Source organism: Cupressus sempervirens, chromosome 4 (assembly GCF_028749045.1).
Source record: "Cupressus sempervirens isolate cs-2001-9-10 chromosome 4, ASM2874904v1, whole genome shotgun sequence".
Taxonomy (NCBI): Eukaryota; Viridiplantae; Streptophyta; class Pinopsida; order Cupressales; family Cupressaceae; genus Cupressus; species Cupressus sempervirens.
The window spans coordinates 648781560-648801416 of NC_143121.1; positions in this window are offsets into that span (position 1 = coordinate 648781560).

Genomic DNA, 19857 nt, shown 5'->3' on the forward strand with positions numbered 1-19857 from the left:
TTTTGTTGTGGTAGTGGGACCATAAATAGTTATAAGGTAAAATGATAGTTTTCTTTGGATACTTTTGACCTAACCACCCATCCAATTCTAGTTTTTATTGTTAACTTCTAACTTTGTTTTCCTAGGGTCCCAAATCATGGCTAAACCATAAAAAGCAATATTATTATGTACTTCTAGCTATCTAATTCCATCCTTTTACCTAGCTTATTTATTTCATCTATGTTAAGTTTAGTTTCTTGAGTTAAAAGAATTTCTGATTTAAAATTCTTAAGAAAATGTTTTAGCAAACATTGTTCGTTAGGGGAGTTTAGACTCCTTAGATTCCAAGTAACAAGCCTCATGGCTATGTGGGAAGGAAATTCCCCTTCCCTACATTAAGCATGTTTGAAATTTGACCTGGTTTACTACATCACCTCCCTCTTCCTGAATTCTAATGTGGATTTTCTTCCTCTTTTCTTGAGGGATTTTCCACAATTAGGTGTATTCAAACCTTTTATGTTTTGTGTTATTCCTAAATTTTTATTGTTATTATTTTCAAACATGGTATGGTCAATTTTCCTATCATCTTCCTTATTATCTTAATCTAACCATCAATAATATTTGGGAAGATTGGGTTGGCAGGGACTACATCTTCATTTATTTCAAAATCATTCAATTAATTAGTTATGCCCATCATGTTGTAAATAGTCTTCAATTTAGGAGAGATCTCATTTTCAAGTTCTTTTGATTTATTATCAAAATTAAATGTGGATAAATATAAAATTATAACTTTTATTTTTAGTTTTGATATCTTCCAATTCTTCTTTTAATGAATGCCAAGTTAATAATTCATTATTGATTTCGTTATGCATAACAAGTGTTTCTCATAATAGTGAACTAAGATATATCATTTTAACTTCCATATCCTTTACTAACTCTTTCTATTTTAGAAGGTTTCTTTCAATAGGATTATTTACATTACTAGGCTTATCTTTCAATCAAAATAGCCTTGTTTGTTAAAGGGGCAAGGGTGGAGGAATTTGGTTCGGGAGAAGTTTGTACAAGGGAAAGAGAGGCAGGGGGCTGAGTGGCTAAAGAATCGGCAAGGGGTTTCATGATTAGATCTTTAATTTGTTTAGTATAGGGGGTAAGAAAGTCTATTTTTTGGACAAAATCTTCTATTATAGGTTAGATTGTGAAGGCATGAGAGTCATCAATATCAATTAAAGGCTTATCGGTAAATCAAACTTATCTAAATTTTGTGTGTCCTAGGTAATCTTGGGAGAAATCGTACATATTGGGAAAAAAAAATTGATGGAGATGTTCATATATTTTGAGGGGATGTATTTGCTGGAATTTTGGGATTATTAAACTGGTTTTTGAGGATGAACTCTTTGTTGTTTATAAATTCAATATCTATCTCAAGTTTGGGGATTAATCTATAAGGTGTGTCTAACCTTACTTCCTCAATAAATTTATCATTTGGTTTAGGGTCTTTAAAAATAATATTTTTGTTAACACCATCACAAAATCCAGGGTAGAGATAATGGAATGAACTATTGGAAATATTCCTAATAGGTTTGAGTTTATGGGACAATGGTACTTCAATAAATAAATAAATTATTGGAAGCTGGAAAAAATTCCGCTAAACCTTTATGTTAGAGTAAAGGGTTTATTTTATTTTATTTATTAAATTACCTTTACTCCCTTCTTAAGATTTTACTTTATGCACATGCATTTCTATTTAATAATTAAATATTAATTATTAAATGTCATTTACTTCTTAGGGTTTCCCTTTTAGGTTTTACGATCTCCTTCTATAAGGATTGATCAATTGTAAATTTCATTCATTCTTTCAATCTGATAATATAATTTTCCATATTTTTAGAGCAAAACCCTTGCCTCTTCTTTGTCTTTACTTCTCCGTGACAAGTTCTTGCATGCAGGTGCTCTTCATATTTTGTGGATATGTATTGCTCAAATCCTTCACGGTATTAGAGTTTGACCTATTGTAGCTTGTTCTTATTTGGAGAAAAAGAGGAATGAGGGTTTGATAGAACAAATCTAGATATTTTTGGATATCTTCGAGAAAATGGGGGATCTAAATTTCAGAGCACTTTGAGGCCAAACAAACTCTGAGTTGGATTTAGAAGATGTCAAAACCCCTATTTTCATATAAAATTTGTCAATTTTAGCCAACATTGACTAGGAAGGCAAAAATTATTTTGCATACCAAAGTCGTACGACCACTAGCATGCAATCCAAGGTGTGCATACAATATTTTGAAAAGTAAAATAAATTTAAAAGATAGTTTTTTAAATCGACAGTATTTTAAAAGCCACCATAGTAGTTCCTAACTGCCCACCAACAGTTTTACCTCCCATTGCCACCTCTAGCGGTCATCGTTATTTGCTCCAAGCTTTGCCTCCTTTCACTGTTGCACCCGCGTGCACCACCGTTGGGCCACCATTGCCACCCCCTCCCAGCTTGCAATCACATGCGGGACAAGGGCTAAGTTTTAAGGGCTTAAGGCCTTTATTTATTTATTTTTCTTTATGGAGCCCATGTCAGTTTTTTGGCTCTAACTTGATCATACAAAGGCATTTTTTGGAAAATGAAATATCGCCAGAAAGCTAATTTCGAGATGAACATGATCATGAAAGTGTTTTTTGGATTTTTTTCCAATTTGGTACCAATTTTTTGCTCGAAGTTAGATGATGGTTTCTATCTTTTGAGGGGCATAACTTGCTCAGTTTAGCTCTATTTTTTGATCCAAAAAAAATGTCAAAAAGATCTTCTCAAGAACTTTCCAAATTCTCTGTTATTTCACTAGTATTTTTTATCAAGTATTTTTGATACTCTACTCAATCTTTTTGGCTATTTTCTTGTATACACATTCCTTCTAGCAAGTGGGGTTCATTTTTTGCATTATGGAGATTGTTTTTTGCTTTATTTTCTATTACAATATCAATATATCAAAAAAATTCAAACACTTTATTAAAACAATGGCCAAGACCTCTTCATGTCTAGTTCTTCTAAACCCACATAACTATCACACATGGAAATCTACTATGTAATAGCTTCTTCGTTCAAGTTTGTGGTCTTGTTTAGATAAAGTGTAGCCAATTTTTTAGAGTCAATAACAGACTTTGCAGCATAGGAATAAGATGGATGAAGCTATGGGTCTGATTTCTTTGAGTGTTTTAGACAACTTGCAGTTTCATCTTGATGATTATACTACTCCTTAAGAAATGTCAAACAAGTTCAAGGACTTGTTTTGTACCATCAATGAGTTTAGAACACTTTATATTGAGGTATAGCTTACTTCACTTGTACCAAATGTTTTTCCCTCAATTGAGGACTTTCTCATGAGGATCAAACAACAAAGGAATTTGTTACATGGGTGTGAGAAAGTAAAGATAGATAAGGAGTGCATCTATCTAATTCTATCAAAGCTTTGAGGAAACTTTCAGATTTTCTCTTTACCTTCCATTTCACTATGGATGTTTTGGGTCCTAGATTTACCATGCTCACTTTTGGGGTTTTATGTGATCGATTGACTAGAGATAAGTCCAACCTTATACAGTTGGATACTTTCACGAGATCAAAGACTTGGGCATTGGTTGGTTAGACATCTATAGGGAAGTTGAAGAAAAAATTAAAGCCCAAGTTAGATTCAGCAGGCAGTGAGAGTTCCTCCAAGCCTACTCCTAAATTAGATTCTTGGAAATCCACTTTAAAGGTTAAATAGTCTGGTGAGTCTTCCTCCAAGACTAAGAAGTTTATAGGTGATCCTTGTAGTTTTGTGGCAAGTAAGGACATCTAGTTTCTAGGTGTTGGAAATGTCTTGAGTCTTTAGAAGAGGCCATGCAGTAGCATAGTATTACTTCTCTGAAGCCACCACCTCCTCCTTTAGGGAAAGGACATGCTCTTTCTAAATGAGCATTTTCTTCTACAACTACTTGGATTCTTGATTCAGGTGCTTCCCACCATATGAAACACTCATCTAATTTGGTTACCTCACTTGCTTAGAGTGTTATTACATAGATTGCAATTGGCAATTGCACACAACTTTCAATTTTAGGTTCAAGAACTATCTCCTTAGAGGGTGGTTTAGTACATGATGTTCTCTTGGTTCTGGCCATTTCTACAAACCTCCTTTCTATCTTTCATATGTTTCATTCTAGCTTCGATAAGATAGTTGAGTTCTCACAACATGATGTGTTTTTTGAGACCTCCATGATCCTAACTTGGTTGTTGCTACTGGGAGTGTTGATCTTCTGTCTCACTTATATCAGTTTGATGCCTTTGAGAGCTCTGATTCTATAGGTGTTTCTCTTACTGGTCATGCAAACACAATGAGAAAGCTTTAGCATGAGCATTTTGGTCATGTCAACTCTAGATATCTACAATAGATGAGTACACAAGAGGTGGTGATTGGGCTACCTTAGATCTCTTGTACTAATGGTATTTATCAAGGTTGTGCACTTGGAAAACATCACATGGATCCATTTTTGGTATGTAGATCCACACATGCTAAGGCACCATTGGAATTGATACACATTTATCTTATCTCATTCCCCACTCCATCCTTTTCAGGTGCTCAATATGTGCTTACCTTCACAGATGACTTCTCTAGACACACATGGGTGTACTTTTTGAAGTACAAGTCTGATGTCTTTGATTCATTTTGAATCTTTAAGATATTTGTGGAGAACTAGTGTGGTCTTTCTATCAAGAATATACAAACTAAAAATGATAGGGAATATGTGAATTGATCTTTCAAAGATTTTTGCACTAAGTTTGGTTTACAACATCAATTCATAGTTCCCCATACCCCTCAATAGAATGGGTTTGCAGAACAAAAGAATAGGAAATTATGGGAGATGACCAATTGTATGATATAGTCTCGAGCTATGAGTTCTTCATTTTGGGTTGAAATTATCAATTGCGCCAACTATATTCAGAATTAGATGCCTCACAAGGCATTGGGACATTTGACTCTTGAGGAGTCTTGGACTCATGTCAAGCCCAATGTTTCTACATTCCACATTTTTGGTATTGAGGCTTGGGAATTTATTCCAGATACTTAGGGGAAAGCCATGGAGAGGAAGAGCTAACCACTCATCTTTTTTGGCTATAGTGATGATGTGAAGGTGTAGTGCCTCTCGTGTTTGTAGTCTGAACCTTGTTATATTTTGATTTGAGAGATACTTGACACTCTTGTTATGTTACTTTTGAGATGACCTAAGGGTCGGATGATAAACCCCAATTTTAGTATCATAGATGTTTCACTACTATGTTGTTTAGTTTATCATATTTGCATGTTGATGCTATTTTGAGATGATGGTAGGTCTATGATGATATCTAGTTATCTGGTATTTGGACATATCTCTAATTTTGTTATGTGATGGATTTCATGCTATGGTTATTTACTTCATTCTTACTTCATTATGCTTTATGCAAACATGAGTGTTGTAAATGGATTATTTCAGTATAATTGAATAAATGGTTAAAATAGGAGATTTAATGCATTTGTTGCTTTGACTATGTTATTATATGCAATTACACTTGATCATGTGTTTTAGTGTGTAGGATTTATATCCCTAGCAGTGGCACATGGAGTTAGTGATTCAGCTATTCATATTTTACCAATGTTGTCCATGTATGGTTGATATATATTTTAAAATGTTAAATTAAAACCCTCTAGTGATTTTTTAAATCTAGACTCATATGCATTATGTGATTAGACTAGTGAGCATGTCTGTGCATTTAGAGTTTTGCATAGTTGTGAAGTTGTTAAGGTCTTCTATGATTTCGGTTTCATAATTTTTGGGCTTTAATTAATTGGTTTTTAATTTTTGGCAGCTTTTCCATAGATGTATTCCTATTACTAGGAATAACCTATTTTCGTTTGGGTCAATTCAGAGTTTAGCTAGTCTAATTGGCCATTTACTATAATCAATTATTCACTCAAAAAGTGAATAAGTATTGGAAGAGGAATTTAATTCCTCACTTCTCACTTTTGCAATTTGGAAGTTTGAGAGCTTTTTCTGAAGGATTGGTTTTCTGTTTGTTGTGAGAGCTATGGGCATGAGATTTTTGCAAGGACGGACTCATTGGATCCAACTTGGGGAGACCTTGCTTTGCCATCATGTTCGGCAGTATCTGCAGATTATTTATTTGACTTGGTTGTTTTCCATTTTAGCCCTTTTGGTTGTCCAGTAGGGCTCTCCCATTTTCATGTTTCAACTTCATTTCTGGTATTGTTTCTGATATTTATTTGTTTGGAGGCTAAGAACTAGTGTTCCCCTCCATTTTTGTTTATTGGTTCTGTCTGGTTGGTCAGGTATGAATGTTTTCCCAGTTTTCAGGAAGAGGGTTTGGGGTTTCACACCATTATGCTGGTCTTTTTTGCATACGATGTCTGGACCCAAATTTTATTAGATTTTTGAGGCTTTTGTACTAAAAGACCAAATGGGTTTTTATTTCAAAGTTTTCCAGTTTTGAGATTTTTACCTCATTTTGCGTATCACCCAATTTTCTTAGGTTTTTTTGGCATGATATTGGTCTTGGACCTGGATCATCTATTGGAATGTCCTTAGGTCATTGTTACACTTTTATGTTGCATTGGAATGCATGCCACATTTGTCCTCTCATGCTTGTTGTCGGTTGAGTGATATTTTGCTTGTCTTCTCATCCGGTCCTTATGTTATGATCTTCATGATGGTGGTGTGCCACACACGAGTACATGCACGTACATTGTTAGGTGATTTACGAGGCCCAATCTCCTATTTGCACTTTGGTGGAGTTATGATCATTTAGAGTTTGGTTGGGAATATGCATGCCTACAAAAACTCATCATTGGATGAGCATGGGTAGGGTAGGATAGCACATGGAGGAGGCTTCTATCTCATAGCCTAGTGTTTATAGCACCATAGGGTTGGTAGAGGAAGTTTTAATTATGTGATAACTAAATAAAATGCTAGGTGGTAATAAAACTTAAGATAATAAAATGCTTCAATGTGAGAACCTTTTGTTGGGAAGTTTAGTCCGCACAGTTCCAAGCTTGGGCTTTCCGATGCCAAGTGACTCTTCATGGTGTCAGCCCCTACATAGTAACCCATTGAGTGTCTAACCAAGAATTGTAGTTTTTGCATTGTCTATGATCTTGGTTTCAATCATCATTACTAATTAGTGTGAGTTTTAGCCATGAACATTTGCTTTATGTGTGTTTGTGGGTGGATCATTATCTCCATTAGCACGACAAGAGTGGACCTACGGATTTCGCATGGTTGGGAGGTTTAGTTACCTTCACCACTTCTGGGAATTGGTATATAGAGACAGTCTATTGTCCAATACGACCATTGTTGGATGTTTTCACTTGGCACTTTGGGTTCTAGAGTATGCTTCTTGTGACTTATGCTTTCATTGGAATTCTTGTATATCATGTTTAGATGATGCTAGTTTATTGACACATTTCCTTATTATGATGTTTAGCATATTATTAGAGGATTTTATCTACTTTTTTGGAGTATCTATTGTTTTTGGTTAGCATGTTAGATTTCCATTCTTATGATGCTATTATGCTTTAGTAGTGATGTTCTTATAAGATAACTTTCACTATCTAGTTGGCAGTTTGGGATGTTATGCATGGGGGATGGCTAGGGCCTTTGAAGTTTCATGATGCTATTATAGTTGGGAGGAACCATTCACTTAGTTTGGTTGTTTTAGTTCATTGTGATGTTGTTTTTGGTACATTCTTTTACTGCTATATTTTAGATGGTTGTTGTAGTTTCATCTTGCAGTTATAGTATTCGAGTGTTTATGCCTTGAGTTGTGGATGTAGTACTCCTTGGTATGGGGAAACTTTATTTTTTATCTTTTTACATTAATGTTTTTGAATTTGTTGTTTTGGATTCTCACGCAAAATTGTGCTTTCTTGCGCGAGAGTGAAAAAGTTCACATGGTGTGTTGGGTTTTTTTGTGTGGCTCTTGGTACTTTCTTGTGTGAGACCCCACACCATTTTTGGGTATTTTAGCTACAGGGCCAAGTACTTCCTTGCGTCATTTGGTGCATTTCCTTGCATGAAAGGTAGTTTCTCGCATGGCATGCTATACTTCCTCATGTAAAATTTATGTCTGTTGTTTCCCTCATGCAAAAAATAGGGGGCATCTCCATTGGTTTTCGGGGATCACTTTTTGGTGTTTCAAGTACCCTTTGGGTTTGCTTAATTTTCCATGCTTTGACGCATCCTAGATTCTTCATTCTATTGTCATCTTTGGTTTTTGTTTCTCTTTTAGTGTGTGTCAGTTTGGTAGTGGCATTTGGAGATTCATTGGTTGTCAGGATTGTGGTTAAATCTTTCATTGTGGTCTTTGTGATCCTCGTATGTTGAGTGTCGTGTGCATCCATACTTGTTAAATTTTTTTTAATCTTGGCTTGTATTGAATCCTTGTTCCAAGGATCTCTGAGCAGGGAATTACAGAAGGTGTACATGTTGTTTGATCTTGATTCCAGAGATGTCTTGTTTCGGTGAGATATCCAGTTTGATGAGTGTTATCCTCAAATTGAGCCTCCATCACTAGCTTCTCCCTCACTACCTAGTACACCATCTACTCCTCCATAGGATTACGCATCCTCTGAGGAAGACCTTGATGTTGATCCTCCTTCACCAACTCCACCAGTTGTTCAGAGAGTGCCTAAGTGGTCTCATGATATTGTTGATGCAACAAGACCTATGGCAGGTGATCCTTCAGATTCTCGTTGCAGTCATGCTCATACTTATGGTACTAGCCTATTGAGTCATGCCATTTTAGATAATCCATAGATTTTTTTCATAGGTGACAAGACACTTTGAGTGGGATATAGCTATGGATAAGGATTACTCTTCTTTGATGAAGAACCACACATGGGATCTTTGTCCTCTTCCAAAAGGAAGAAATTTGGTTCAGTGTCAGTGGGTGTATCATACCAAGTATGTTGCATATGGTTCTATTGATAGTTACAAGGCAAATCTTGTTGCTGAAGGCTTTTTATATGTTGAGGTTATTTACTACTTCGAGACCTTTGCTCATGTTGCCAAGATGAATTCTATTCTCCTTGTACTCTCTCTTGTGGCTTTCATAGGGATGGACAATTTATCAGATGGATGTGAAGAGTGTTGTTTTGTATGAAGACCTACATGGGGAAATCTATATGGAGTAGCCTCCTAGTTTTGTGCAGGATTCTTCTTTGGTATGCAGGCTTCAGAGATCTTTATATGATCTCAAACAAGCCCTTCAAACTTGGTATGAGAAGATGAATTCCTTCTTGCTTGCTTAATTGTTCACTCGGTGTCATTCTGATCCTACAACTTACATTCAACATCATGGGGTTGAATTATTGATACTTGTTCTTTATGTAGATGATCTCATCATCACATGTAGCTCATCCTCCATGATTCAGAGTGTTCAATGAGCTTTGGGAGCAGTTTGGGATGACATATATTTTTTGGGCCTACAGGTTGTTTAGTCTTTAGATGGGATAGCCATACTCCAAAAGAAGTATGCTTTTGATATGCTTGAGATATTCAACATGCTTGATTGCAAGCCTGCTCCCACACCTTTTTAGTCGAGTGTAGTTTTATCTACCGCTTGCAGTACTCCTCCAATGGATTCCACTTTATATAGATAACTTATGGGTAGTTTGTTGTACCTGACATACACATGTCCTAATATTTCCTTTGTGGTTGGATTTGTCTCTAGATTCTTACATGATCCACATGAGAGTCATTGACAAGCTTCCAAATGTATCTTGAGGTACATCTAGGGTACTACATGTTATGGAATTCACTACACATCATGGGATCCTCACATTGTTGGTTATACAGACTCATATTGGGCTAGTGATATTGATGATCACAAGTCTACTTATGGATTTCTTTTATTTCTTGGTTTTGGTCCTATCACATGGTCTTGCAAGAAGAAGCATGCTCATGCATTATCATCTATAGAGGCAGAGTACAAGGTAGTTGTGCTAGCTAGTCAGGAGATTTTATGGCTTTGACCATTGATGATAGAGTTTGGATTACTTCGTAAAAGCTCAACCTTTCTTTGGTGTGACAATCAGAGTGCTATACACATTTCTCACAACCCAGTTGAGCATCAAACAACCAAGCACATTGATATTCACATTCACTTCATCAAGCATTTGATTTAGGATGGCTTTTTTAGCTTGGAGTATGTTCCCACTATTGAGTAGATTGTGGACATCTTCACTAAACCTTTTGCATTCTTGAGATATCTTCTATTGCGTTCTATGCTTCGGATGAAGGAAGTTGTCCTTGGGGGATCTCAATGATAAGTCCTTCCTTCCTTCTTTTCTTTCTTTTTAGCTGCTTCTATCTTTTTTTGGAGTAGGGTTTTTCTTACGTAGTTTTCCCTATTTCTCCATTTCATAGAGATTTGGTTGTGATTGAGTACCTCATCAGGGCTTGTTATTAGGACCCAAGTTTGTTTTTAGCATTGTAGTTTCCTTTTCTTTTCATGCATTGTTTATAGTTGCATTGTCTCTCATCTTAAGGGGGGTTTAGAGTAAAGCATTAATTTAATTTAATTTATTAAATTACCTTTACTCACTTCTTAAGATTTCATTTTATGCACATGGATTTCTATTTAATAATTAAATATTAATTATTAAATGCCATTTACTTCTTAGGGTTTCCCTTTTAGGTTTTATGATCTCCTTCTATAAGGATTGATCAATTATAAATTTCATTCATTCTTTCAGTCTGATAATATAATTTTCCATATTTTCAGAGCAAAACAATTGCCTCCTCTTTTTCTTTTCTTCTCTATGATAGGTTCTTACATGCAAGTGTTCTTCAAATTTTGTGGTTTGGTATTGGTCAAAACAATTACTGGAAGCTTGAAATTTTTTTGGTAAACCTTTATATTTACCAATTGAATCCCCTACTTGAAAAATAATCTTGCTCATAAGTAATTCCACATGGTATTTATGGATTTCAACTCGACAACATATGTATAGGGTTTCATATTTTTGAGATATTAGTATTTGGAAATCATTTGAAGAAATTAACGAAAAAACCTTTATAGATTATTATAGGATCTTATAATATTTTTTTAAAGTAAATTGTTTCTACATTCTACATAAATGAATTTTCCTTCTAGGTTGGTTATACTTACCTCTCCACCTATTTTTTTTCTCTAGCTAGTTTGAGAAATTGAAATTTGATTCATAGCTTCCTTCCCAAAGGGCATATAGATTGCAATCCTTGCAATGATTCCAGAGACCATTAGAATAGGGATTGCTCATAATTACGATGCCCATCTCTAGTTATGGATTTGGAGCAAAGTAAACACATGTCAGTGATGACCTATGAATCGAATTGAAAGCCTTTGAAAATGTAGTTCCAAGTGGAAGATTATTAGCCCCTAAGGAAAAACAAAGGGTTTTGTCTAGGTATTGTGGGATGTAGAATAATTTGTGGTTAGACCGGATTTCCAATCTATGTTCACCATTGTGATTCTACGAAATAGCACGGTCTTAAGTGAGTTGAGACCTTTTGCAAGGATTTCCGTAATTTGTGATGCGAGGATTTATGCGAGGGCTTTCCAAAACTTTGAACTTTTTTCAGACTTCAACCGCATATTTGGTTTTATTCAATAGTCTCTGCTTCTTTTTCATTAACTTTGCCTACTTGTCAGTGTTATGTGAGTTTTGTTGCCTATCTTTGTGAGCAATAATATTTCCCAAAGTTTGAATTTCTTCACATTTTTGAAGATCTTAATAGCCAAATATTGGTTGCCAATTAAAATTTGTTTGTAGACATGAGGCAAAAAAACGTATTGACAGCTTCGAAGATGCTTTCCTGTCGTAAGATGAATTTTGGGTGAAAGATGAACAAAAACTCCTTCACATCATGTAATCGTCACATAAATTCAACTACACTAAGCATAGTTACTTGTCTTACTACAGATCTTTCCTTCACATAGAATCACAGTTTTTGAGCAGGATTAAAGCCAATCAAATATTATGTTTGGCACCATGGGTTTGAGACGCAAGAAGAGTAGCTTAAGTTGTATACTTTCAACCTTCTTTTACTCTCAAATTTTGAAAGAAAGTTGCCTTAAGAGCCCCCAAGATTGTTGCCTTCCTAAGAAATTGTTGTTCTCATAAGTTAATTCATTGCCTCTTGAAGGTAATTTATTGCTTTGACAAAGTGATTTGTTGTATGCAAGGAAGGTAATTTGCTTCATACCCTTCTCTTTTTTTTCTATCTTTCTAAAGTTGAACTAATTGTGTCAAGTTTGTCTAGATAAAGAATTACTTTTAATATACTACTATTTTTAGACATTTCTAATGTAATATTTTTTAAGTAAATGACATATTGGATGATACTCCATGATCCATCATCATACACTATGATTTACTTGTTTTCTTAGATTTAACTCATCCTAATGATGGATCATGGAGTATGATCTAAAATATTGATGATGAAAAAATGTTACTGTGAAGATTTATAAGTATGATGGATGTTCCATGTTTTTAACACATCTAAGGGCAAAAAGATGTGGTTTTTGCATAAATTGAAGGTTTCAAAATTTTGTTTTTAATTTGAAAATAATGTTTAAGATATACAAATTAAAATTGTTCGAATATTTAAATTTTTTTTATTATCGATTAAAACACAATTATCATAATCCAAATTATATGTGTGCTCCACTAGTAGTTCACATTAAGTCATAATCTTGTAGAAGTTGTTAATCCAACTTCATGAAGCCAAGATCACCTGCATGCAAAGATATCCTATCATCGCAAAGAATGGAATAACAAAGCAAGGGTTTGGGCTCTAAAAGTATGAAAGAATAAATTATTAGATGGAATAATAAAATATACAATAATCAATCCTTATGAAGTAGATCTGGTAACCTAAAATTAAAAACCTTGAAAAGTATTTTTTTCAATAATTAATATTATTATTAAATGTCAATAATGCATATAGTGCTATATGAGAGAAGTATAGGTAACTTAATGATCAAGTAAAGATTTAATAATTATGTTATTACTTTATGCTAACACCCCATCCCCCTTAAGATGAGTGACAATGTGTTGATCTCAGATTGGTTTTGACGAGTGTCAACACACTTAAGTTATTCACTTAGTTCATGCTGAACTAGTAATGCATGTCAAGCAGAATATGTAAATTTTAGACCATGTCAAGTCACAGGGAGTGTCGAGCCACTCATGTGCTGAGTCACTCAAGTGCCGAGCAGATAGACCATGCTGAGTGATTCAGGAGTTGAGTAAGCAGTGCATGCCGAGCAATATAGGTGTCAAGTCATAGTAGAAAGATTAGTGTATGCCGAACATTAGAGATTTTAGATGCCGAGTAAGATAGTTTTGACATATTCATTTGTAATGGCACAAACAACTATGTAAACCATTTTTGAGTTGACTTAAGGATGAATTATGATATTTTGGAGATAAGGACAAATCTCTAGTTGGATTCCCTATGCAATTATATGTAGCCAATCAAAAATTGGGAAGGATTAAGTGGAAAAAATGAATGAATCTCAGCCATAGATTCATACTTTACTCTAAGCCACCAAATTTTTTCTTAAGGAGGATGAAACCCTAAACTTTCTAAGAGTGTTGAAGGAGCAAAGAGGATAGTTTGCATGTGCAAACAGAGCATTCATGGTGACTTAGAAGTCATGAAGTGAAACCATATTGCAGAATCAATTAGAGCAAAACAAAGGATAAAAAAAAAGGATACAAAAAAGAGACATCTAATTAAGAAGGATCAAGAAAACATTATTTAGAGTTGATCTATATCAGGAAAGCAAGTGCCAACTGCAAGATCTATGCTGAGACATTCTAACAGGTGATTTCAGTCAAATATTTTAATAGAGTAGTCCTAATAGGTTGTATGAAATCCTTTAACAATGTGCTTACTTAGTTATAAGTTAAAGTCCTTTAACTAGGCACACTTTTGATAGGGCGTTAAAATTCTCTAACAAGGTGAGACCTAACAATCTTTGTAAGCCTTTAATAGGGTAGACCTCTCACAAGGTAGATCATGTTTCATGGTCAAAATATTGTAACCTTCATTGGATACACTTTATTTCTATAGTAGTGAAGATTTGTGGGTGTTATCCTCACCCCAGTTTTACCTTCTCACTTGGAGGGTTTCTAGGTAATCATATCTAGTGTTATGTGTGTGAATGCCTACATGTTTACGTGATTTAGATGTATATGCTTTACATGCTATTTCAATTTACTCATTGAATGCATGAGATAGATATGTGGTGAAAGTTTTATGGATCTAAGTTTAAACTACTACTTCTCCCCCCCCCTCAAAAGTTTACCTTTCCTATTGTATTTCCAACAATTGGTATCAAAGCCTTGTTCTCTGAAAAAGAAGCATTGCAACTTTGAGGAAAGATCTTGAAATGGAACTCTATAAGTTGGGAAAGACCATTGAGAGCTAGGAGATTGAAATACATCTCATGCTACATCAACTGAATCAAGCAAGAGAAGACCTAAATAATTCCTTGAAGAGAAGGAAGGAAATTTCTATTGCGAAGAATGACACACAATGCAAAGAGATAGACACTACTAATCTATTTGTAGATGGAGATTCAAATGAATTTGGTGCAACCATTGCAGATCTAATGGAAAAGAATAGATTTCAAGCTAAGGAAGTCAGAAATCTCAAGTTAGAGCAAGAATCACAAGCCATATTGCTATGTGAGGTAATTGAACAAAAGAAGAAAGCTATGGAAAACAAAGCCATAATTGAAGAAGACGAAAGAATTCTGGCCAATAGACTAGAAGAGAAGTCAATAAAGCTAACCAAGATTTCCAACATGCAATTGGATATTCTAAGTCAAATGATGAATGCCGACTATGAGTTAAATGTTAAGGACATTGAGATAACTACACTAAAGTTGCATAATGAATAATTGTAGAGTGATCTAAAGAGAGAAAAGTAATTGACTAAAAGTTTCAATAAGCCAAATGAAGTCATCAAATACTTTGAGCAATTATTGAGATCCCTAGATCCAATAATGACACATATAGACTGGGATATACAAGCACTAAAGAAGGAGAATCATCCAAAAATGCAAAAGAAAGGAACAACAAAAGTAAGAACACCAAACCTACTTGTCATAATTGTGGTAAGAAAGGACATACTCCTAATGTGTGCAGGAGCAAGACTACAAATTAGAATGTTAAGCCCAAGAACATGATTCATTTTGATAAGTGCAACAAGCAAGGTCTTCAGGCACATGAATGTAGAATCAGTACCATGCATACACAAAGATTTGAAGGATGCTGCTACAACTGTCAAAAGTATGGACATAGAGCTTTTGAATGTAGATCAAAAACTATGTGGTCATCAAACAAGCAAAAAAAAGTAAGGAACAATGACAACTCTTATAGCTAGGATTATAATACAAGATAGAGCTATCATTATTGTCAAGAATATGGACATGTTCTTGAGAATTTTGTTAGGACAGTCTTTAGAGGTAACTACCAAAGGTGGTTGAGCCAACCCACATGTTTTAGTTGTTTGAAGACTGGTCACATCAATAGATATTGTCCAACTAGGTCAAAGACACCAAGTTGTGAATTTGATAAAGGCAAAGGCAAGGAAAATGTTGAACACATCAGAGATGAGATGAACAAGACATGGAAGAGAAAGGATGATTGCAACACATCAAATGGAGGAGGGATCACTTCACCCAAAGGTTTAGGTAATCACATCTCATCAAACTAGGCAATCAAAAGGTATGCAGGATTGATATTTAAAGGCTATTTCATACATCAGTTCCAAAGGAAGTTAGTACTAAAAGGACTACAATAGCATGAATAAAGATGAAAAATGTTGATAGGAATTCAAGATAAATCTTTAAGTTTTTCATGTTATTGCCAAGCATGAAATATTTCCTATGTATGTTGCATGGAATGCCAAAAGATGTTGAGCTACCAGTTTGACTAGTTGATGTTGAGCTTGTAGTGGTTGTTGAGTGATAGAAATGTAAATGGATGTCGAGTGAGCCTGAAATTAGTTGATGTCGAGCTTACAACTATGTAAGCACTCAACATTAATTGCAAGGTTTTCAAAGGGTATTTGATCGATTTTAGCACATTTTTCATCATTTCAAATTTGAGAAAGAGAAAGCAAAGTAGAAGGTGATCTGGAAATCTATTTCAAGTAGTTGTAGAAGATTCTAGTAGTGATCTCACATCCATTCATCAGATTTCACAAGGTATTTATCAAGAGTTGAGCTAAGCAGTTTTAATTTTCGTAAACCCTAATTTCGCATTATGGCATTGAGTTTGAAGAATGTAGAGGGAAAGGAAGTTTTGAATGTTTAATTAGTAAGTAATAAAGTCAAGCAACCCATTTTCAAAGCTATTCCTGATATTTCTTATAAGCAAGACCCTTCTGGCACATTATTGATGATTCCACCAAATGTAATAATGGTGGAAGATGTGAGAAAATGTTAAAACTGTAAGATAGGAAGCATTGGCAATATAGAAATTAGGGAAGCATACAACAAACTTTGTGAAAATGGTGTTTTGAAATAAGAGTTCAAAATTGTTGAGAGGAAGGGATTAACACGAACCCTATATTCTCCAAATGTGTTTAAGACAAAATGGATCAAAATAATGCTTAGCCGAATTCATGATGGTTCATTATGGTTGGACAATGGACCTATTCAAATTACTAAGAGAATTATCCATAGGGTTATTGGTTACTCAACCCTAGATTGGCCTAAGGCACTAAGAAGTGATTTGAAGGAAGTGATTGAAAAGATTACTAGAGCTATCTGGAACAAAAGAGGTATGACAATAGACACAATCACTGATCCTCTAATAAACTTTGTTGTAAGGGTAATATCACACAAGTTCTATCAATCTAGTAGATTGAATAATGTACCCTATATAGCTATGGATGTTGGATACAAGATTGTCAAGAAAGACCATACAAATGATCTAGCAGAGCTACAATTACAACAACTGATGGAGAACCTTGGAGCAATTAGGAAAACTAAGAGTGCACAATACAAATTTGGTTCAATTTTGATCTGTATATTCTTTTATGTACAAACACATTCCCCTCATTTGGTATTGTGGGATGGAAGACCAATAGATCAGTTGCAGTGCAAATTGGTGAGTATATTGAGTAGTTAGGAGAAAATTTTGAAACTTTGATGAAAAGTTATTTTGAAGACTTCAAGAAGTCAATGAAGGAAAGACTAATAATACTAGTATCTTTAGTTGAAAAAAATTATAATGACATATGTTTTCTTGTTGATGCTGATTATACATTTGTACAAGTTGCCACACTAAGGGTAAGATGGTTGAGACCCTTAGGCTATGAGATAAATGTTGATGAAATCTCTGCAGCTATAACAACTCTACTAGCAGAAGAGGAAGATAAAACTGCAAAAGTTTTTGGAAACTATGAGATGGTAAAGTCCAAAATTACCATGGATTTGAAGACTGCTTCAGCTCTAAAGAAAAAGGAAAGATAGTGAAGAAGTTGAAAGCCAAATTTGGAGAGAGTGCCAAGGAAGAAGAAGAAGAAGAAGAAGAGGACTAAGAAACCCAAACACAAGAACATCTAGCATTGACACAAGGTATGGGAGAAGATCAAAAAGAGGAGGAAACTGAAGGTTCCAAGGGAGAAGAAGTTGAGGAAGCACCTACTCTTGTTGAGCCAAAGAAAAGGAAGGCTAAGGCACAACCTGTGGCAAGGACTACGAAAATTGCCAAACCAAGTTAGCCAAAGCCCACTACACCTACAACAAGAGCCAGCACACATGCAACTACATAAATGGCCAAAGGAAGACCAAACAAGGAGCTCAAGAGTAGAAGAGACTGAGAAGGAAGTATGTTGCACAACCAAATTCTGAAGAGGAAAAAATAGAATCAAATGACAATAGCCAATTTGAGGTGGTGAGTCACAACCCTCTTTTAGATCTTGAAAATTTATGTGAAAATGTTAAGAATAATGTAGATCTATTAGGATTCCGTCATGTTGATTTTGATAAATTGGGTAAAGATGAGAAAAACCAAGTGGAGGAGGCCCTAGATGCCATGATAGAAAAATTCAAGACAACACCACTAAAATTTGCCAACTCTATACCTATGAGTCTATGTGACATAGTTGAGCAAAAATGACATTATTGTCTAAATCCAGAAAGATAAATTAGGGAGATCACACTGTCCCAAGTGATGCCTGAACTAACTAAGGGACAAATTGCTAAGGTTGTAAAGAAGTATGTAGTTAGGTCACACCTCAATACAGAGCCTTTAGCATTTTACAAAATAATATTGAGGATGTTGCCAAAAAGTCAACACGGATATGGAAACTCATTTATGGGTTAACCATAGTAAAGAAAGGAGAACCTAAACCTTCTAAGGTCAAGGATGATGATGAAGAAGATAATGAAAAAGATAATACTATAGGAGGAATAGAAATGGAAGTAAATGACAAGGCAATAGTTGAGCTTGAGCAGTCAGAAGAACAAGGTGTGCATGACACACAATTTCCAAGTGTTAGTCCTCCACATGACTCAACTAAGACTACTGAAACATCAACTATCAAGGATGTTTTTGTTCTGTCAACTCATAACATCAATACCCTTACTAAAGAAGATTTGAAGAAGATATTAGATCAGTCTACACTGCAAGCCAAACTTTGTGATAATCTAGTTTTGGTAAGTGTAGATGAACTACAAAAGTTAGTGACTAATGTTGCAAGGGAAAAGGTGAATCCACAAGAACCACCTTCTATCATCCCTTCAGTCACTAATGTACAACCTTTGGTACGAATGCCAAAAGGAGACAATAGAAGAACAAGCCACCACAGTAGGACAATAGGAAATAGGTCAAATAGACCTATCTGCACCTATAGCACAAGGACAAGGTGCAAGACAAGTCACTATGGGAGAATAGGGCAAGCCTGAAGAGAGTGAAATGACACCACAACAAAAGGAGAAAATTGCCATCCAAGCTCTAGTAACCTTACCAATATTTGGAACTCCATCTAGTCATACTCTTCAAAAGCCAAGCATAGAAGCTATTCCATTGCAAATCTCAGTGCCAAGCACAAGTTCATCAAAGGCTAAAAAGGTAATTCAATATGGAGATGTAAGTCTTGATGAAGAATTTTTTATACCCAAATACGATTATGATACCATGACATTAGAACAAATAGGCATGTTATAGAAGGTCCTAGAAAGGAAAAAGCATGAAGAAATTCTTAGGAGAGAACATAGGCAGAACCAGGCACTACAAGACATTAAGGACATCTTTCTAGATGCATCTAGTTTGCCAACTCCTAAAGAGACTAAAGCACTAATGGAAGAACTGATAGATATAGTGGAAAAGGTCAATAATGAAGACCTTGATACTAATGCCAAATTATTAGAATGGTAAAAAAAGAAGTTCCAAAATAAAGTGAATGAGAAAATATCTAGTGATATAGCACTCACACAAGTTGCATTGGAAACTAAGATTGAGGATGTGAAGAAGGTACTTGAGAACATATTCTCATTGTACATTAAATTGTGCAACCCATCAGTCTTCACCCAAGAGACCAAAAGTCACATTCTGAGTTTGGAGAGCCAAATTACTGCATCTGGTGCAAATCTACCAATGAATTCAGCTCAAAGTGAGAAGTATTTTAGGACATTGCTTCAAACACAGAGTCAATTAGCTATATTGATAGCAAATGAGGCTAATATAAGAGCCCAAATGAATAGCATCCAAGCAACCTTCATCCCACATATGAAAATTTTGCATAAGGAGCTAGGTTATGCTGAAACTCTACTAAAGAAAGACCCCAATCTTTC